The sequence below is a fragment of the Herpailurus yagouaroundi genome, unplaced genomic scaffold, assembly GCF_014898765.1.
Source record: "Herpailurus yagouaroundi ecotype Mexico unplaced genomic scaffold, PumYag 29, whole genome shotgun sequence".
Lineage (NCBI taxonomy): Eukaryota > Metazoa > Chordata > Mammalia > Carnivora > Felidae > Herpailurus > Herpailurus yagouaroundi.
In genome coordinates, this window is record NW_024412377.1 from 59,484,834 (window position 1) to 59,506,739 (window position 21,906).

Below are 21,906 nucleotides of genomic sequence, written 5' to 3' on the forward strand. Positions count from 1 at the left end.
ACACACACACACACACACACACACACACACACACACACACACACACAGAGGCAAGAATGGTTTCTGCTAGGATTGTCCAAAAGTGATACATAATCCATAGCTGTGTAACTTTGTGTAACAACCTGTCTAGAGCCTTCAAACTTTTTGATAAAATTAAGAAATTGGAATAGGTACCCTCTAAGGATTTTTCAGTTTAAAAATTTTAGACTTCTATGCAAACATTACTTTCTATGCTCTTTTGTTTTTCTCTCCCCTGCTCTTCCTGTTTCATCTTCTGCCTTTCTTCTTTTCTTCCTCTTGGCCAAGTGCCCTTCATCTGCCTCACATGGGCCAGTGACCCCCAGCAGCCAACCAGGAAAGCCAGCAAATCAGCAACTGTTTTCACAAGGTTTGGAGTAGCTGATGTCCCATGGTTATGGTTCAACTATCCAGCTCCTAGGTTCTGGGACAAATCCCCAAGTCTCTTGTTAAGCATTAAATAAGACATACCAGCCAGTCAGCAAAAGAGAGTCTCCTGACTGAGTCCTGGTGGTATGGAACAATAAATACAGTCACTGCACCAAGAAGCTTAGTCTAATACAGAAACAGGTGTGCCCAAATGGCAACATTTCTGCTGCAGAAATCAAGACAGGCTCATGGGGGAAATCTAGCAACTAAGGCATCATGCTGACTGTGGGAGAAGTGACTTTTGGGGATCCAGAAAGCCTTCCTAGGAGAGGGCATGATAATGTGCAAGGTTAGCAAAACATAATATCCTCATTCTTCATTAAGTGCATCTACTCCTATAAATTGAGAAATCACATCATTTGGGATGGACCCATCCATTAAACATACATAGTATGTGTAGTTATCATTTGTTGAGTGCTATCTGCTATGAACTGCACTAAACTCCTCATACACACCTCATTCAGTCCACAATAAAACAGGAGATTGATGTCAGCACAGTGTTAAGAGCATGTTGCTAGTCACACAGATTCTGGCTTTCTCTATACCTCCATTTTTTCGTCTGTGAAATGGGACAAAGAGTAGTATATACCACATAGGGTTAGTATGATTTTTCAATTAAATATTATATAAACCACGTAATACAATGTTAAGAATGTAGTAAATGCTCCGTAAACATTACTTATTGTTGATGGAATCATTATTCCATATATACCTACTAATGTCTAGAGAGCGTAAGTGAGCTGAGGTCACATGGCTCACATGTCACCACACTCTGTCATCCTTGTGATGTAAACTATCACTGCTTGATGGCAACTTCTTTAAATTTTCCAGTAAACTCTGCACCTTCTGGGACTAGACCTGCAATCTACCTTTAAAAGTCATTGTGGATCTGCAGGTCAATTAATCTTGCCTTGGAAAAGTCATGCAAATATATGGCATATACAGTAGGGCCTTAATTAGAGTTAGAGGTGCCTGTAGTCTTTACCTTGAGGTCAGTAGATCAGGTGCTTCATGATCATCTGTGATTCCTCTTTGCCCACCCCTCCCCCCCATTCCAGACTCTTCTGGAACATTCCCTTTTGTTCTTCCCTAATGACCCAGCTCACCCCAGGCACTGGGGGTCCCCAACACAGAAAAGTCAAGGAGTGAGCCAAGAAGAGCTATGGCATGAAATCGGGCTGGAAAGGCATAGACCCAGCAATGCTGGAGGCTCTCACAAAAAGCTTTTAAGGAGAGGAAAGCAGCTACCTTGGGGGGCGTTCATAACACTTATGCCAGCCCTCGCTTGCAGCATGGTGGAAAGGGCGGGCCAAACTACATACCATCTGCAGCCAGCTCCTCAGAGTCCACTGAATGCTTCCCATAAGCCTCTATATGGCAATGGGGCCAAATTTCCTGGTTGACCTCAAAGGCATGTACTACAGCAGTAACTAGGAAGCATGGAAGAAGTGGCATAGATAATTGGTCCTAGGAGGCAGTCCTAGAAGAATTTTGTCTATAAGGAAAAGAAGAAGGTAAGAGAAAGAAAAGCCTAAGGAATGCCTTAGTGTCTTCAAGCAGCTCCCAAGTTTTATTTCGTTTACTTGCTTATATGGGGAGAAGTCAGAGAAGCAATCTGGAGCCAATGAGGATCAAAGAAAGGAAAAAGGGCTTAAGCTGGAGAAAAATTCCAGTCAGACAAAACAAAGCTCTTTTTGAATGCAAGGCTGATAAGATTGCTAGGTTTCACTGTTGAGTGAGGTTATGGTTCTAAATCTCCAAAAAGCAATTCAAAAGCAAACAAACAAACCAAAACTCCCCCAAACCCTCCCTCTCCTCCCCAGTCCTTTATGTCTCCCACTTACACCATTTGTCCCAGAATTACCAGCATCATTTATACCATCTGTATTAGAATTACCTGGAAAGCTTATATAAATACAAGTTCTCAGGCCTCACCTCAGTCACTATTGAGTCAGAATCTCTGGGAGATGGGTGCACCATAAACCACAATTTGACAAGCTCCCAAGGTGATTCCTATTTACATGGAAATCAGGGAGTGAACCAAGGCAAGGTGCCTTCCACCTTGAATTTTCTGAATGTATGCATTTTATCAAAGTCATCAGAGGGCTGCTACAAAGGGCACTAAAATAAAAATGAAAGCTGCCTTTCCCAGGGAGATGGGGTTGCTCAGTGCTAGAGTACCACCCTGACCCCAGGGCACAGCCAAGCTGATGAGCTGAAGATACAGGTTCGGTCGGTAACCCTTGATTACAGACAGACAGCTGACAGGGGGCTGCCAGGCCTCGCCCTGGAGGGATGGGGTGGGAAACGTCACTTAAGGGCAAATTCCTGTGCCTAGAAATCAGATCTGAGTGCAGCACTCCCATCCTCTACTAGAGAAAGAAACCTTACAGTGATTTATCTTTCTCCCTCCTCTTATCTCTGAGTTGGGCGCTGAACTGTGCAAACACACATTGATTTGCTCTTCACTCCTGGGCGCAGGGCAGTCTTCTTGCCAAGGGACTGAAAACATCTCCACCCATTCTGAGGTGTGTGACTGCTGATCCAGGGGAAAGGGGAGGGCTCGAAGGCACTTATGTTTCTTTTTTTTATGTGGGTTTTTTTTTTTTTTTTTTTTGGCCTACACAGTGTTTTTGTTTTGTTTTTAACTTGTCTTTTTTTTTCTTTTTAAGTATAATTAACATACAGTATTATAGAAGGCAGTTTTCTTTTTTCTTCTATTGCAACTACATCTTTGCAACATGAACACACAGGCTGGCATAAGGGACTCCTTTTCCTGGGCACTCTTGCGGTGACTTCCTCAAGGTTGCAGAGAGCGAATTTTTGCCTCTCTCTGCTGGGTGTCCACTGGCACCCAGCCTTGACACCTAGCCTCTGCTGATACTCCCAGGCCGATTTGCCTCCTCCTACTCTGGGCTGCTGGGTGATAGGAGGGGAAGTGCTGGCCAGGGTTGTTTCACAGAACTTTGAGCTGCATCATGGAGAGGGAAAGGGAAGCGATACTGTGTTAAGAATCAGAATCACCCAACTGTGTCAACTCATTCCCTATGACTGTGACTCTCTCACCAGTGCAAACACTGGCCCTTCTCAGATCTGGGAGCCGCCATTTTTCAGAGGAGGGGATGCAAGTGATGGACTGCCTAAATGAAACAACATTGCCTGCCAGTCACAGTCTCATTGGAAGTCTTGATTCTATTCCTTGCTTCACAATCAATTGTGGGTTGTGCCATATGCAATTTTTCGCTAACTACTGTCCCAAGCTAATTCAGTTAAAAAAATTAAACTAGAAAGACCTGTAGGATCACTCCCACTCCCATACATTCCGATAGCTTCCTTGAAGGAAAAGGGGATTAGGTTTATCTAGATTAGTGAATTTGTCTATGCCTTGCATCTTATTTCCTATGTACTCAGAAGGCCCATAGTTATGTCATAACTGCTACATCCATGAGAATCAGAAAAACTAATGGCTTAGCAGTTTTCAGCAAATTGTGATCACCTACCACCTCTACCATTTGCTTAAAACAAGCTGGAGAGCATGCCAAAAATGCAGATTCCTGGGCCCTGTCCCAAAATACTGAGGGTGGAATCCTGAAATCTACATTTTTAATAAATGTTATTTTCATAGCTATCATGCCTTTCCTTCGAAGCATAGCTGAAAATATTCCACTTTTATAAAGGACTAATTAAATAAGTCCCCCGACACCTCCTATAGCCTCATAATCCATTTGCTTTTGCTGCCACCAGGATCCACAGAAAATACACATACTTTTTTTCAGTTCTTTGTAAATAGTCTAAAATGTTCCTGTTCTGTGTTTTGTTTAGGAATACGCATGTTCCCTGGTCCAGAAAAGAGACTGGCAGGCTACAGTCCTTAGGCCAAATCTGGCCAGTCACTGCATATTTGTGTAATAAAGTTTTATTGGAACACAGTCATGCCATTTTGTTCACATATTGTCTATGGCTACTTTTATACTGCAATGCAGAAGTGGACAGTATGGCCTGTAAAGCTGAAAATATTTCCTATTTGGCTTTTTGCATATAAAGGATTCTATGGCTTAGAAGGGTGGAAGAGAATGGTTAGCTGTTGGACAAATCCATTTCTTTGTCTTCCTGGCACGTATCTAGACTACATTTCCTAGCCTCCTTTGCAGTTAGGCCTGATCATGTAACTGAGCTCTGGCCAAGGAAATGAGAAAAGGAATTGAGACTGGCCTGGACTGTTAAATCTCCCTGACTTGATCCTCCTTGCTGCAGACAAGCCTAGCCTTGAACCTAGGTGTCATCCTATTGGAGGTTCCAGAGATTCATGAAGGAGTTTGGGTCTCTCTTAGTCATTACTTGGGACCAAGCCACTCATGCATGGAAAATGCATTTTGGGCTTCATGTAAGGGAAATAAATCTCAATCAATTTGGGTCATTATACATTATATTGAATTCACTTGCTAGAGCAGCCCAATTAATTCAATTTAAACACAGAGTTCTCTCCATAGGTAAAAGAATTAAGGAGGGAGGTCCTTTGCATTTTCAAATGCAGGATGGGAAATAATGAGTTGCTACTTGTTTATAGGGAAAGAGAAGGTTAGAGAAGACAGGGCAGTGGTTGTGGGAACTGTTTGGCCTGAGGGCTAGCCTCACATCCTGTAATGCCAGCATAATGAGTTTGTTCTCCCCATTGATGACAGGTAGAAGCCCTGTCATTCACAGTGCTAGAGGAAGAGACTGGTCCCTTTCTCCAAGAAATAAGTACCTTCAGGGGAGATGGAAAAGTCTAGCATCCAGGTTAATATCTTGTAGAAAGCCACAAAGTGCAGGGGAAAGAGTTCTGATAAGGTGTGGCAGACTTGGCTTTCAGATCTTTCCTGAAAGAATTAGCTGTGTACCTTAAGGTAAGTCACCACCCCTTTGAAGGCATGACTTCCTCATCAAAACAAGTCTACATCTTTAAAATGTCAGAACCATACTGGATTTCAAATATAAGCTAGCTCAGTGGTTTCCAAAGCAAGTTCCAAGAATTCCTGTGATCCTTCAGAGGTCCCTCAGTATCTTCTATAAGGTTTAAGGGATGGGCAATGGGCAGATTCTGGGCTTCCACTGACTGAACCAGTATGGCATGGCTTTTTATTTATTTATGGGGGGATAGTATTTTGAAGCGATAACTGATATGTTCCACACCACACCCACCAATACCCATACACTTTCTTGTACCCAAGCACACAGGATAGATTCTACCTTTGCCTTAGGGATGGATTGTCCTATACAACATAGAGAACAAAGAAATTAACTCTTGGCTTTTAAGTTTGAAAAATCTAGACCTGTGCTGTGCAACAGGACAGCCACTAGCCACACGTGGTTATATGAATTTATGTCAATTAAAATTAAACGTTCAGTTCATTGGTCATACCAGTCACATGTATCTGTGGCTACCATAATGAACATTTCCATCATAACAGAGAATTCGGTTGGACAGTGCTGATCTAAGCACTAAGTACTTGGGGTATACTGGATTAGTCAGAATTAGTAAATTCTCTGATCCAAAGATTTCTCCAGTTGGGAAAAATATTGAAAAGGATTGTGAAGGGAGTTGAGACACAGATGGGCACATGGTAGAGACCCCTTTCTTAACCTTTCTCTGCCAAGCAGCAGGACTGGACGTGGATGGGATGAAGAATGATACAAGCTGAGGTCTGAGGAGACCAACTGTGCCAGGTGGAGCCAAATGAGGGGACAAAGCCTCTCAGAATTACCTTCGCTCTGTCCTGGTGCGGGGGCATTAGAGAAGAATGGATTCATGGTGGCAATTAGCAGTCTTGAAGGGGAGACAGTCTTTGAGAGTTTCCCAGAGCTTCTGAGGGGCAAGGAAGTAGAAGAATAATTTCCTGTGCTGGGCAGAATTGCAGGGAAGAAGGAAGGTGGATGTAAAGAGGGGGTTGTCTTATTGGGTGCCCAGGTAGACAGACTTAAATGCTCTGAACTAGATGCCCATCACCTCCTTCTTTATGTGGGCACCATTTAAACACCCAGGAGCATGGACACAGCCCCAGCAGTGTGTGAGGTTTAGCTTTTGTGGAAAGTGGGAATGAGTGGGAAATTGTTATATAAACTGATGTTTGCAGACTGTGTTTACATACACTATGTATTTCTTATATTTTCCTTGTACAAACACAATCCTGCCACTGAAAATAATGAAAGGTTGATCAGTTCTACGAGTCAGAGATTAATGTTTCTTGCAGCTAAGGGTATCCTATTGGACAAAATGTGTCTGGGGTAACAGGAAGATGCAGGAAGTGGTTTCAGACCTGTCACTGTTTTAGATGAAACATAGGGTGTGTAAAGGAGACAAAATTCTCTGGCACATGCCCTAACTCCCCTCCCGAAGGGAACAAGAGCCATGACAAGTAAACATTAGAGTATGTGCTCTGTGCTTAAACACAGTAACTCACCAAGAGGAAACACACCCCATCCAAGCTTAAAGCTCTGCCTTGCTCCACAAGAAAATGAGCAAACGATGAACAGGTAGTAAGCAAAAATGTGCTTCTTAGTGAAAGCACTATAGCGTTTGTACTTCTAGAGATGCCCAGTCTAAAATGATGTTCCCTGGGGGCCTGAGTGGCTCAGTCAGTTGGTGTCCGACTTTGGCTCAGGTCATGATCTCACGGTTCTTGAGTTTGAGCCCTGTGTCGGGCTCTGTGCTGACAGCTTGGAGCCTGGAGTCTGCTTCAGATTCTGTGTCTCCCTCTCACTCTCTGTGCCCCTCCCCCACTCACACTCTGTGTGTGTGTGTGTGTGTGTGTGTCTCAGTAATAAAAAAAAATTAAAAAAATTTTTTTAAATGATATTCTCTGGCTATATGAAGGGGCCTACGAAAATGAAAGCTCTGACTTCCATTATTTGAACATACTCTCTGTGAGTTCCTGAAAACTTCCTAATCAATTTATTTATTGTCACACCAGCCACATTTTTATCACTCTGGATGGCCATCTTATGGTGAGGAGTTGCATGAGTGTCCAGATACACACAGGCATATAATGCAAGCACACCAAAGAAGGTCCTGAGAACCAAAGAAGGCTTTAGTGTGAGTTCTTCCATGAGGTCCACATGTTGGTATCTACAGCAGTGAGTCTCTTGGCAGAGATGGACTTGGGGTTTCATTTCCTCCATTATTATAAGAAAATGGTTTGTTCTTTGTAAAAAAACAAAAAGGTTGTGTTATATTAGGGTTCTATTAAAAACTGGAGGCAGTGGAATTTTCATTTAAAGAAGAATGATTATGGGGCACCTGGGTGGCTCAGTCGGTTCAGTGTCCCACTTCAGCTCAGGTCATGATCTTGCAGTCTGTGAGTTTGAGCCCTGTGTCAGGCTCTGACAGCTCAGTACCTGGAGCCTACTTTGGATTCTGTGTTTCCCTCTCTCTTTACCCCTCCCACATTCATGCTCTCTCTCTCTCTCTCTCAAAAATAAAACATTAAAAACACTTTTTTAAAAGAAGAATGACTATAAGACTGAAGGTTTTCACAGGTCCTTAGTATTCTTTAGGGACAGCTCTAGACCTCTGGGTAGGAGGCCGTTGGCAGTGACAAGAAGCTATGGTAAATTCCCCAAAGCCTTCTAGGAAACTAGGGGGCTTCTAAGCTCACTGGGAAATCTCTTCTCTCTCTCTGTCTCCTCCTCCTCATTCCTACCTTCTGTTCTCTTTCCATCCTACTCCTAGCTACCTTCTCCCACGGATGTCTCCTAGAATCTTCATCCTGCCTCCTGTGCCCCAAACTCTTGGGCTCCCCCACCATATTAAAGGCCTTCTCTGCAATGTGCTAGCAGAGATAGAAAAGTTGGGTGAGTGTGTCAGTGTGTGTGTAAGGGAGCCAGAGGTTGGGTTTTCACCTGTGCTTCACCCATCTCCTCAGACAGAGGGGAGCAGGTATACAAGGGGCAGGTGCATTTTCAGAAAGGGACCAAGGACTGAATCCAGGGAAAGGGAAAAGAACTGTTTTTTCTCCCCAGTGGAAACATTTATATCCTGAATGTGGAGAATTGGATTCTGCCAGAAGGCCACACTGGGTGTGTCCTGAGCTATGGGCCTCATGAGTGCTATTTTATTTATCCTCAAAACCGGCTGGGACATAGGCATAATTATTCTTCTTTTATGAATAACCAACGGGAGGATCAGAAAGGTGAAGAACATGACCAATCATCCAGCTGGTAAGCCTCTGAGCCAGGAACTTAATCCGGAGAGCAGCACTAAGGTCTAGCAACTGGGAAACTCCAGGACGGCCAGTCCACCCAGGGAGGAAGAGGAGAGCCATTGAAGGGGCTATGATAACAGCTTGTGCTTAATAAGCGCTTATCTCATGTGCCTTATCTCGTGAGCAGCAAGGCTGGGATTTGGCTGAGATCCTAGAGTTTGAGAACTACATTGCCCCAGTGTGAGCTGTGGGCAGACACATATTCTCTAACTTCAGGAGGCAAACCTTCCCAGTACGGAGACGAACCTGTCTATCACAAACCTCTCCCTGGGCAGTGGGAGCAGATAGGCTTTTCCTGCCAGAAGTTGCCAGAAGGACTGCGAGGCTTTAAGGTTGACTAAGCCATAATCCTACTCTAGATCATGCTGCTGCTTCCGTTTCCTGAGCAACAGCACGGAACTGGGAGAACATACGTGCTATTAGATTTGGACAGGGAGGCGAGCAGCAGTGTTTGTCACTGGGAACGGAGTGTGACACAAACAGCCTGGGCTCCGTGCCTTGCCCAAGCTGTCACACGCACCCCATCCTCCAGAAGCAAACCGATAGCAACCCAGAATACACCACCCCCTACTTGTCTTTAAAGAAGAGTAGCAGAGGAATGGGGGCAGAGAAGAGACAAAATGAGAAGACACAAACCCAAGCCATAGGGGCAGCTTCAAAAAATTCCTACCTAGGCATATAGAGTTCTCACAGGGCCATGGGATCAGAGGCCAACTGTGACTCCTGAAGTCTCCAGACACATCCAAGTCTCACTGAATTAGAAGATAATCAGTAAACTCAATTTCTTCTCATTAGGATATGGCTCTTCATTACTGTGGCTGGTGCTTTTTCAGAGAAGAGGTCTGAATGGAAGTGTGAGTCAGGGCAAAAAGTGCTGCAAGTTTCAGAATGCAATCCACCCTTTTACTGGGCCCAAGTCAGAGAAGGATGTGAAGAAGGCACTTTTCCAGATACAGTTTTGAAATCAGTCAGAAAGTTAAGAGAATTTCAAAAATTATCTTGGATCCATCTGGAATCTTAAAGAAACTATCACTCACAGAAGAACAGGAGTGAATTCAGATAGTTCCAGCCCAGTAATGGAAGCAGCAACTTGGGCTCCTAAGTGCCTGGATCATTCTGGAAGGTCATACTTACTGCATGTCTCCTCCAAGCACTTCTGCCCTGTGGTGGATTCTGTAGACGTGATGTACCAGAGACCAAACCACATGGGTCCAGAGAAAAGTAGAGAGACTCAAATTTCCCTGGAACAGATGGTAAATTCTTCACTTTTTTCTTCTCTTTGATTTTGTTTTCTCATGAGTTCCTTCTGCAGGATGCACTATGGGGAATCCAGGAATACCTGCTAGAGACCAGGCATGCAGGAAACCTGGACATTTCTGTGGCAAAGAACCCAAGAGATGCTGACACCAACTTTCTTCTTGACAGAGAGGGAAGCACACAGCTCTGGGGGCCTTCTAGAGTCACGGTATGCAAATAATTCAACAAATGGCTTAACAGCAATGCTGTCAGAAAAAGAATTTCCAATTCTATCACCATGGTGACAGCTCATCAAAGAAAAAAAACCCTAAATCTAAAAACTGCCTTCTTTGGCTGATGAAAAATAATAAATAGGGCTCCCAGGCTTGTACCTTATATTAAACTCTCACTGCCACCCTGAATTCTCCCCCAGCTCCACCCTCATACCTGGCCAGGTCTTCATACAGTTACACCCACCTGTGATTCACCATGATGCTCTTGGGCCCAGGAACTTAAAAGACGAGTGGTTCATTCCCCAGACTCCCAAACCTCCAGCCTGCCTCCTCTTCCCATGCTCTTCCTGGCATTCATTAACCCCTGACCCCGGGTTTATTGGCTGTCCATTGCAATTTCACAGACAGGGTATTTCTGGAAGTGGCTACAAGCCCCAGGTTGTGTCTACTCCAGGGATGGGGCATTCACAGGAGAGAAGGCTAGTATGTCCGGAGGGACTGAGTCAGAAATGGCACTTGTGACTTCCTTCTGTTCTAAGGGCTATGCCACAGCCAAATTTTTATATTAAAAACTGTATCATATAAGTCTCCAAGGCATCCTGAAACAGACAGCATACATATTTTGCCATTTCGAGAACTGTGATCCAAGCAACTGCTGAGGGAGTGACGTTTTCAAGAAGTGGGGCCAAGAGCAGTGATGGAAATACAGAAGCAGCAAGCTGTAGGTGTAGGGAGGCTTGCTGCATCTTGTAGGGACAAGCAAATACTAGGGAGCACCCAGTCGATTGACTGCAGATTACTGCATTCTGACCTGGCCACACATTGGAACACTGCAAGATTATGACATACAAACAACTGAAGATCTAGGCTTATTGATGTGGAGAGATGTCCACAATATGTTGTTAGCAAAAAAAAACATGCTACAAAACAACGTATACAGTGTAATCCTATTTTTAAAAAAATTTTAAATGTTTATTTATTATTGAGAGACAGAGGGACACAGAGTGTGAGCAGGGGAGGGGTACAGAGAGGGGGAGACACAGAATCTGAAGCAGGCTCCAGGCTCTGAGCTGTCAGCACAGAGCCCGACGTGGGGTTCGAACTCACAAACTGTGAGATCATGACCCGAGCCAAAGTCGGTCGCCTAACCAACTGAGCCACCCAGGCACCCCTAGTGTAATCCTATTTAAGGTATGTTTTTATGTGCCTATACACATAAAAGAGTAGAAGGCTGTATAGCAAAATGTTAATCACTGTTATCTCTTGTGGTTTCTCTTTTTTATCTTTCCAAAATTTTGGTGCCTAAAGCAATATTTTATGTGGTGATTTTATATTAATACTATATCAAAAAATCCATAAAACTCTAAAGTAGCGTTAAGAGTGACTTTTCGGGGTGCCTGGGTGGCTCAGTCAGTTAAACACCCGACTTTGGCTCAGGTCATGATCTTGCAGTTTGTGAGTTCAAGCCCTGCATCAGGCTCTGTGCTGACAGCTCAGATCCTGAAGCCTGCTTCAGATTCGGTGTCTCCTCTCTCTGCCCCTCCCCAGCTCACACTCTGTCTGTCTCAAAAATAAATAAACATTAAAAAAAAGTGACTTTTCAAGGATAAAAGATAGGGATCAGGTCTCTACTCTACCAGGAACTCTGGTGGGAAATAAATTAAAGGAACCACATGGTCGCTGCCCTCACAGGGCTTGAAGTCTAAACAAGGTAATACATGAAATAATCACTAGGTCCCAGATCTTCAGGAGTAAATGAACAAAACATTCAATGATGGTGGATCATGTTCTCACAGGTAGATAGACACAGGTGGTTAAGTGGACAAGATCATCTAGATTCCCATCCCAGATGGATGTGACATTGATCAAGTTGTTTATCTGCATGGAGACCTAGTTTTCCCATCTAAAAGTGGGGTAACAGCAGAAGATCCGCCTCAGAAGACTGCTGTGCTGTTTAGATGAGGTAAAGACAGAACACAGTGCCGACAGGGACATTCAGAAAATACCAACTATTACCATTACTATTCATTACCACTCTCACCAAGGGCTCTGTGAAAGCAGGTGTGGGCATAGCACAGACACAAGGAAGACAGCCCTTTGGCATAATATCTCCTGATGCTGACAGTCCTCTACCTTCTGGGAAAGATCCTTCCTTTAGCTTAAGTGCTTGAAGAAGTTTTAAACAAAATGGCACTCATTTTCCCAGGAACAGGGAAGCCTGGCCCACGCCTCCCTGGCACAGCGCAATATTCATTGTAGTGCTTAATCTGTTGGTGACTTAATCTGTTGATGAAGCCAATCAATGGCTCCCTCCATCCCCAAGCAAATGAATTGCTCCCCTCCAATCGAAAGGCACCTTTAATCTGATTCCTTTTCACTCAACTCTCTACCATGACCCACGTGTCATTTCATTCCTTCTTTCCCCTCCTGCAAGTAATCAGCCTGGTCCAATTTGCTTGTATAAACAGGAGGCCTAGGTGGGGGGACGTCACTTGGCTATGGCAGTTCTGCTTTTTATACATCCCCCCGCCTTGTTTCCTGAGACCTTTCAATAGAGCCAGACTTGGAGGAGAGTTATATTAAACAGTTTGACTCCAAACCTAAACAGCCCCTGAAGCATTAGTGGTTCAAAGATCTCCTGGTGCATTTATGAAAAGCCATTGATCTGGGAAGAGGTGTTAGTGGACTTGAAATGCACTAAGAAAACTCCTTTGCTGGCAGGAGGCAGAGTGGTTTTCATTAAGGATCTGCCCTTTATCTTGTCACATCACTGACCTGCCCAAGCCGAGATGGGTATTTCCCCTTGCCTTGAGAGGAGGCTGCCTCTGGTTAGAAGTCGTGATAAGAAAGCATTCATTTTTAAGACAGACACAAAGGACAGAAGTGACTTGCTTTGTGAGCGTGAACCCCAAATCTCCTTTATATTCTAACTTTCGTGATCACTTCTGCTGCATAAAAGCCTTGAGAACACCATGGGTCATTCCCCGATGTTTGGTTCTCAGGACTAGGAAAATTGGGGGCAAGATGCAAATACTTGGACTTCAGAGCTTCAGGAACTTGAAATACCACCTAGTACAGGGTCCCTTCTTAACCCGGAGGACCATTTATCAGTTTCAGGACAATGTAAATTGCCTTAAGTCTCCCTTCTGCTGCGTACTACTAGGTGACCTGAGATGCATTCCTTCCTGTTGCTGCCATGATTTTCTCATCTAGAAACTGGGCCTGATGCCCTCACAGGGTTGTTGCGAGGATTAAATATGGTAATACATGTAAAGTGCTTTGCACGGTGTCTGGCATAAAGTTGACACTTGATAAATGCCAGCTATTATTATTGCTTGCTATTACTATACTATTATTTATGCAGCTTAAAAATTGTAAGCAACACTTTGCATGTCATGCATATGTGCATTTTCCCGGAATAGGTCTATACACTTAATTTTCATTTTCTCCTAAAGGGGAAGGACCACTAATCTAGCTAGACTTTCTCCTTTAATTGATGAGTAAAATCATACCCAGAGGTTTAGAGTGTTCTTTCCAGACAGATGCAAAGCCAGAACCAGAACCCCAAATCTGTTGATTCACTGTCCAGTGCTTTGCAAAGTTCTGAAGGCATTAGCGAAGGGAGCCCAAGCCTTACCCAGTGGTGCACAGAAGAAGTGATCTATGAATAAATGTGGAACAGGACTGAACACATATTGGCAAGGTTAAGGCAGAGGGGATGTTCAGGGGTCTGGAGGTGTGATGGCTGTGGAGATGCCAAAAAACTCTTGACAACAGTAATCCACAGGAGAGGCAGTGGGCAAACCAGAGTGAAGGGGGGAGCAGGTGGAGGCCACCAGCCAGAACTTTCTCCAGTTACAGACTTTTATGCATTCCCCATGCATAAAAAAGCACATTTATCCTACAGGCTTTACAACATCCAAGATAATATGCATATTTGACTTAGGAAATAAATAGTTTTTGAGTTCTGAATGATTGTACCTCCATCTCCCAGGAAATGCAGCCCCAGGATTTTGAGGTTTGCATTGTTCTTCCTTTGACCAGGTTCTTCAAAATGCTTTCGTTTTCCCTAGTTCAGTGGTTCTTAAGTGTGTCTTTAGACCACCACCATCAGTATTCCCAGGAAACTTGTGGGAAATGCAAGTTTGGGGGACGTCCTAAGAACAACTGAAGCAGAAAGTCTGGGGGTAGGTCCCAGGAATGTGCTTCAAAAGGGTCTCCAGGTGACTCTGAAGCACACTCAACTCTGAGAACCACTTATTTAGGCCATCAGTGTGGCAGAGAAACATAACAAGGAAAGAGGGCTTTAAAAAATCTTCCAGAAATTTGAGACCCTGGAATACACTTTTTTTTTTTTGTTTTGTTATGGAATAAACTGAAACTAGATTAGTAACCTAGTTCCTCTTGTATTTTGCAAACAAGAGATCTTGGAGGGAAGTGGAAAATAAATTTCAAGGCCTTTCATCTCAGTTACCATGACATGTTCATTTAGCATTGTGTGGGGAGGAAGGGAGAGAGGGAAGGAGGGGCAGCAGTTAGGCTTGTAGAGGAGAATACACAATTCCAATGGAATCCACTGTAATTTAGGGGTAATTAGCGTCTGCACATTCTCTATCCATGAGGCTCCATTAATCCAGTTAATCCTTATCTTCCAATCAAAAACAAACATCCTTGAGTGTGCTTGGGATCCTTTTAACACATTCTGCCCACCTGGATGCTGTCCTCTGCCTTGTAATCCAGAGCTTTTAGGAGCCACTTCAGCTCCTGGGAAGGGGGGGCGACTCACCGTCTTGGCTGGGTCCTGCCAGCTCCTTGGAAATAAGCCCTCTCCCAGGCTGCTCCCTCGCCCGAAGTACACGTTCTCTGGCTAGACCTGGCCTCTCCCTGTCATTACGCAAGTCGCTCTTGGTACTCCCTTGCTATTCTGGGCAGCCTTCCCTGACAACTCCTTGACTTCCCCTTGCCTAAGCAATGCAAGAGCTTGGATAATACTAATGCCTTGCATTGCTAAGACGCTCTGCTGTTTCCAGAGGCCTTTCTTATTTGCTTCACGGGATCCTCCAAACTATCATTACCCCTCTCCGCTTTCCCACCCACTTTGGCCCCCTGCAATTTACAGATGGGGGTCATAGAAGCTTCCAGGGGTTACATAACCTATCAAATTCCCACAGATAGCAACTGGATGACAAGGTAGGTTCAAAATCAGGTCTCCTGATTCGCAGGTGAAGACCTTCCTGCTATAGAACACTGTTTCTTTCTGACTACCCACCTAAATCCATAACACTAATGAATAATGCATTTGTGCTTTCACTGTGTTTATGTCTTTGGGACGCCTTTGTATCTGTGAAAATAAGTGTGTCTTCATTTAAAAGCCTTTATAGAGAAGACATCATATCTGTGTAACTCAGGCTCAAATAATAATATAAAGTGCTTCTACCTATTCAAAATATTTTCATTTTCTCTTATTTTGTCTACAAAACAATCCAACAAGTAGGATAAGCAGTATTGTATCTATTATAATGGTAAGGAAACTAAAAGTTGGCCAATAAAAGCAACTTCCTGGCTCAGCAATAGAAAGTGGTATCATTGGGAACAAAATACAGACTTTTAACATCTGGTGCTGTATTTATCTACTAGATGCATGGTTTTAAAATTGTGTTCTGAAAACTGCAGGGTTCTTATATGCCACCTTGGGAACTCCTAGGGGAGCCATGGAAGGGTGGGGCTGGCAGCGCTCTGGGTCTCCTACCCTGGTTTAACTAGAATGTTCTCTCCCTTAAAAAGCAGCTTGGAAGCTGCTGGCAGGTTGTCATTTCCTATATGAAGTACCCAGCTTGTAGTACTTGTCAGGTATAGACAGTGGCTTCAGGATAGTACAGTTGCAGGCGGCCCTGATCAGCCCTGAGGATCTTATAAACACTTCTGACCTCCCAACTTGCTGTCAGTGTGGGAGGTGAAAACTGTGCCCTGTCCTCAGAGAGGGTAAGCTACCCCACAGCCTTTTCATATCCTGTTCATCAATTCAACAAAATTTGTTAGGCAACTACCATGTACTAAGTTCCGTGCTAGAGTTTGGAACTAGAATAATAGAAAACCAGTATGAAGATGACTGATTCCCTGCCCTCATGCAGCTTCACACCAATAAATAATTCCAAATCATAATAAGGACTAGGAAGGAAAGATCTGCCTGCTGTACGAAAGAGTAAATGTGGGGGAGGGGGTCTCATCCACTTAGGAGGTCAGAGAATTCCACTTTGTGGAGACAATACTGAAGCGAGGCTTTCTCGGCAGGGTAGAGAGGGAGAGAGAGACCATTTCTGCTGCACAAAACAACATATTGTCTAGATATGAAGCAATGAGAGTGTGGCCTGTTTGAGGGATATCAAGGACATGAGCTGGCCCAGAGTGCCAGGAGATGGGAGACGGGTCAGGTGGTGCAGGGCTTAGAATTTATGCAAAGCAAAATGGACAGCTACTGTCCATTTGTCCGATTTTGGCTACTGTCTGGAAAAAAAAATGGGGTTGGTCAAGGGTATAAAGTGAAGAGACTTTTAGGAGCCTCATTAGGGTGGTTTTGTATATATGTGACTTAACTGGCCCAATTAATTTCTAATACTGGAAGTAACACTGGATGCTCTTGAGAGTGGAGCCAGTTATCAGAAAGGAAATCCACGGTCACACAGAGATGCCCTTGGGAGATTTTATAATTTAACGTGGAAGGGAGAGAGCAGGCAACATGGACAAGACTTTAGAAGAACAAGAGTGGTAAAAATGAGAAGATCTACCTTAGATTTGGATGACAAGGTCCCAGCCCTGCACTATTACATCTTATTTGTAACGTGAGACAGGCCATTTAACCAAGCCCTTAGGCCTCATTTTCCCCAGCTGTGATGAGGGTCCAATAGCCCAACCACGGCAAGTTATCAGGCAATCCGATTACATAATGTAAGTGCAAGTACTTTGTAAATGGTAAGGCATTCTTAAAATACAGGATGCCATTATCATTAACCATGTCAGTATATACACAGTAATTATAATTATAGTTCTGAGTAAATATGGAATAACATTTTTATCTCCAATTGCATCCCCAAAGTAAGTTACTAGCCACCAAGGAATTTGTGTTCTTAGATGGGTTCAGAGTTTCATTATATTCCACCATAAATCTACCTTTAATTTTTCAAATGATAAAGTTGTACAATTACTCAATTTTATTCTTTAGAATTATCATATTTTCTCAAAATTATGACTATAGCCATACTTGCTTCATACTATATCTCCCAAACCTTAGTCATAAATGTTTTAAAGTCATACTTTTAAACCATAAATGCATAAAGATACTTGGTATTTTATTTAAATTGAATTTATATATATTCCCTTCCACTTTTAGCTTTAATGAATTTAAATCTCAAGAATATCACTTGTGAAATATCGATTCCTAATTCACATTAAAATAGTTGGAAGGCTATCAACATACAAATAATCTGAACTATCAGGATCTCACATAACATCAGCAGTAAACACTATACTTGGGAAATAATAGCTTGTACCATTCATATTTCAGGGACTTTTTTCAGTATCAAAATTAATAGGGCCTTTTGCTAGCTGAGGGGTTCTTAACGTTAGAATCACCTGGAGAGTTTTTAAAACTCTTGATGCCCAGCTGGATCCCAGGTCAAGTAAACAAAAATCTTCAGGCATGGGACCCTCAGTATACTACCAAGTTCCCTGGGATGATTCTCATTAGGGCCCAGGTTGAGAACTGACCTAGATTCTTGGGTGCCTTCCCGGGCTGCCTGGGCCTCCTAGGACTGTCCAGATATTGAGGACAGACATGGGGAAAATCTGGCAGCAGTGGAGTCAATCACTGTTTTTGTCTCATTCAGAAGGGACTAACCATCTGGATAAAAACAGTAGCAGTGCTACTACTAATAGGCAATATTCACTGAAAGCTAAGTTTACATCAGTTACTCCTCCAAGTAGTTTATGAGAATGACTTCATTAGTATTCATAGGAATGCTGCAAAGGGGGCACCATAATAATCTGCTTCTGAGATGAGGCATCTGAAGCCCAGAGTGGTGTAGGGACTTGGCCAAGGTCACACAGTAGAAGTGACAGAGCTGGAATGGAGGACCCTTGAAAGCAAGCCCAAGTCTCCATCCTTTATTCATGGCTTGCTACTTAAAACAGACATCTTAGGGCCTGGAATCCTGTTCTATGAACCAGAATCTCCTATCTCTGTGCCTTCTTTAAAAAGTTACTTGTTTGTTTGTTTATTTTGAGAGAGACAGAGAGAGAATGCAAGCGGGAGAAGGGCACAGGGAGAGGGGGACAGAGGACCTGATGCAGACTCTGTGCTGACAGCAGAGAGCCTGATGTGGGGCTCCAACTCATGAACCATGTGATCATGACCTGAGCTGAAGTCCAACGCTTAATTGACCGAGCCACCCAGGTGCCCCTCTGTACCTTTTTATTAGACTCCTTTCCCTATCCCTAATTTGGCAGATGAGTACATTATATTGGCATGCAAATAAAGGCCTGTAGAGGCTGCAGTATTTCCCAGGTCCTATAACCAACTCCACGTGTGGTCTTGGGAGAGTCCCCTAACTTCTCTTGGATGCGCTTTTTCTCATTTGAGTTGCAACAATGAACTCTGCCTCACAGCCATTAACGTCGGAAGAGGAGGCATCCAAAGTGTTGGGTCCCCACTGCTCCTTGCCCTGGAGAAAGCTGCATGGGGAGGGAAGGATGGTTTCCAGCAGCCCAGAAGTCACTTTTCTCCTTTGTAGGATCCAGTTTCCCCCAAGAGACTTCAGTCTGGATAAACAAAACCAGATTAACACACCTAGGGGATCTTTGAGTCCAGTCTGAGTTTTTAGCATCCAGCTACAGGGAGGTGAGAAGAGTCTGTTGTTTTCTAAAAGAGAGATGAAGAAACCACCATCCAATTATGCAGCAGACTCTGCCTCACAGTTGAATAAAGGGCATGAAATCGGATGTTTTCAAGCTCAAAATAAAGCAGTGGAAAATCCACCTCCCTTCTCCCTCCATAAAGAACATATAACACATTGCATTTAATTTCCGAATAGGGCAATGTTCTTTTTAAGGGAAATGTTAAGCAGGGATTAAAGACACGATGGGCTATGTAACTCTATCCTCAGCCCTTTCATTGTTAATAGTATTTTTTTTGGCGGCGTCTGTGCAGAGATGTGGGAAAAACCAAAGTCTTATGTAAATGAGAAGTGACACACTGATAAACCAAGCGCCAGACCTGAGGTCTTAATTACACAGGAGTCTAGATGTCAGAGTGAATGCAGCTTATTGACGTTCAGAGATTTCACTCAGTATTAAGTTGGACGACCTTCTTCCGGGAACAGACAGCAAAGCGCAGGTTTCTCATTACTCAGGGCCACGTTCGCAAATGGCAAAGGGCTACGTTCATGCCTGGGCACTTTTCTGGATAGAATATGTCCCTGAACTCTGACACCCCCACTTGCTTGCAGTGGCACAAGCAAAGCAAGGTGTTTGCAGGTGTTTCCAGCTGTGGAGTAAACTGCTGGTAATTGACAATGGTTCTTAAAAGCAAAGGTCTCCAATGGCGTCCCCCCCCCACACACACAATAGCCTACCCTCCCCCCATTTGGCATCATTTGTGGCATCTGACACACTGTCAGAGGCATGATTTCAACAGCTAATACTCCTGTGAGGTATATGAAAGCATTAGTAGCTACTTTTTAAGGCTGGGAAGCCTGCAAGGTCAATAATTAACAAGCATTTGTGTTACTGAACAGGACACTTGGGGGACATAGCTCACACAAGGCGTTGCTGGTGGACTGGAGTCAAGGGAGGTTTATATCTCCTGGCTGGGGGCTCTTTTCATTAGCTTGACACTGTGGCCATTATCCTAGGGGGTACAGGCTGTGTTTTTAAAAGGGGCTTGGGCAGAGCCTAACAGTTCTCAGTGGGTGTTAGGGTCTTTGCCTTGGAACAGAAAAACAATACATCCTTTCCTTCCACCCGTACTAATTAAAGTGTCAGGATGGAGCCCCAACACTGATTTGACACATGACATGACGTCCCTTGTAATCTGACGTGTCTTAGGCTAACATCAAAGTGCCGTCAAGGAAAATGAAGCGGGATACTTAGAGTGTGCCCGTTGTAGGCTGACATATAACTCCATCCAGCTTCATTCACAGGCCCTCGCTCACCAGGAGATTAACCCGTCAGGCTGTCGAGTGAGAAGGGACGGAGCAGACCCTGACAGGAGGCCCGCAATGCAGGGGAAATCAAAACAAATCCACCTGCTCAGGGAAGACTTTTTCGACACCTCATCCCCCTACGGACATCTGTGGCAAGTGTCATCGCGACCACTGGTGTGGCACTGGATCATTTATGACTGCCTCATGACATTATTTTTCACTGTTGTCTTTGTATTGTTGTTTGACGACTTTGTGTAATGGTCTCTTCTCACTCCACAAATAAACTGCAGCACCTGGCAGGCGGGGAGCAGCTTGAGCACGTGTCTGTTCTAGCAAACTCCTCTGGTGACTCCACGAAGGGCTGGCTGGTTTTGTTTTTGTTTTAGTTTTCAATCTGGCATGCACCAGTACTTTTGGAGAATACGATCAAAATGAAGGATCACAAGGACGAACACGGGTACGGATGTCTTAGCAGTGTCAAAGTATGATGTTTCTAAATGTTTACTCTCAATTTCTGTACTTCTCTGTCCCAGACCAGTAACATACAGTTCATCAACCGGCACCAATCTGCATGCTACGCTTTGAGTAGCACCATGGCAGAACACTGGGGTGCCTGGAACAACGTGGAACCTAAGATATCTCCTCAGTATGTACCTGTTGATTGAAGATATATGTGCTGTACATATAACATATATATATATATATATATATATATACACACACACACACATACACACACACATTATGTCTATATATGATGCATTCACATCAAACATAGCTGTAGGCGCATACATTCAATTAAATTATGTTTTATACCATACATGTAATTAGAAGATAGGGTTGCAAAACGGACACCTATACCTAGGAGGAATGGTGCAAACTAGCTAGCAAGTTAGTGCCAAGAACCACTCGATAAAAAGGCACGCAAGGAAAGGGAATAATGACTGAGCTATGTCTACCCAGAACTGTGTGCCATGCTTGAATTCTCCCAAGTTCTCGGTGGGTCATCCTCATATTTTACCCAAGGGGCAGTGATGCTCACTGAAGGTAAGTCATTCACCAAGGTCACACATCTATTTAGGGGTGAAAATGGGATTCAAATGTAGCTCGGACTCCACACAGCCCATGTTCCTTCTGCTGCACCACATGAATTTGGTGATGTCATGGGTAGCTATGTCTTAGTCACATCACAGAAAGCACTAAGAGGATGGGTGTGTTCTTACCACCACTTCCAAGAAAAGATGGCTGTAAAAAAATCACCAGTGGGCTGGCCGAGGTAGGTTTCCAGGGAAAGCAAGCCTAGTAATGAGCTTGTAGGAAGTTTGTTCCCTAAGAGAAAGGCATAGAGAAGGGATGGCCCCTTTTCTTGCTGGACTGAAGCATTAGGACATGATGGCTGGGATGTCCTATAGCCATCTAAGACCTAATTAGAGGATGGTGTCAACACACTGAGGAAGGTAGAGAACCAAGAGAGCCACAGAGAAGCAGAGCAGGAGCCCTAACATCCTGCACCTGGGGTATCTCCCACCTAAAGACTTCCGTCATGTGAAATAC

The 21,906-nt window shown here is 43.9% G+C and overlaps 1 protein-coding gene and 1 long non-coding RNA gene across 2 annotated transcripts in view; one reads left to right on the forward strand and one right to left on the reverse strand.

Moving 5' to 3' along the window:
• Positions 1-20,673, forward strand: part of LOC121010687 (uncharacterized) — a 22,782-nt gene extending 2,109 nt beyond the window's left edge. Inside the window, exons 2-3 of the long non-coding RNA XR_005781324.1 lie at positions 10,000-10,152; positions 20,350-20,673. This is a non-coding gene — a long non-coding RNA (uncharacterized LOC121010687). The remainder of the gene's footprint in view (positions 1-9,999; positions 10,153-20,349) is intronic.
• Positions 1-21,906, reverse strand: part of SLIT3 (slit guidance ligand 3) — a 595,338-nt gene that overhangs the window by 318,267 nt on the left and 255,165 nt on the right. The gene's annotated exons all lie outside the window — the stretch shown is intronic.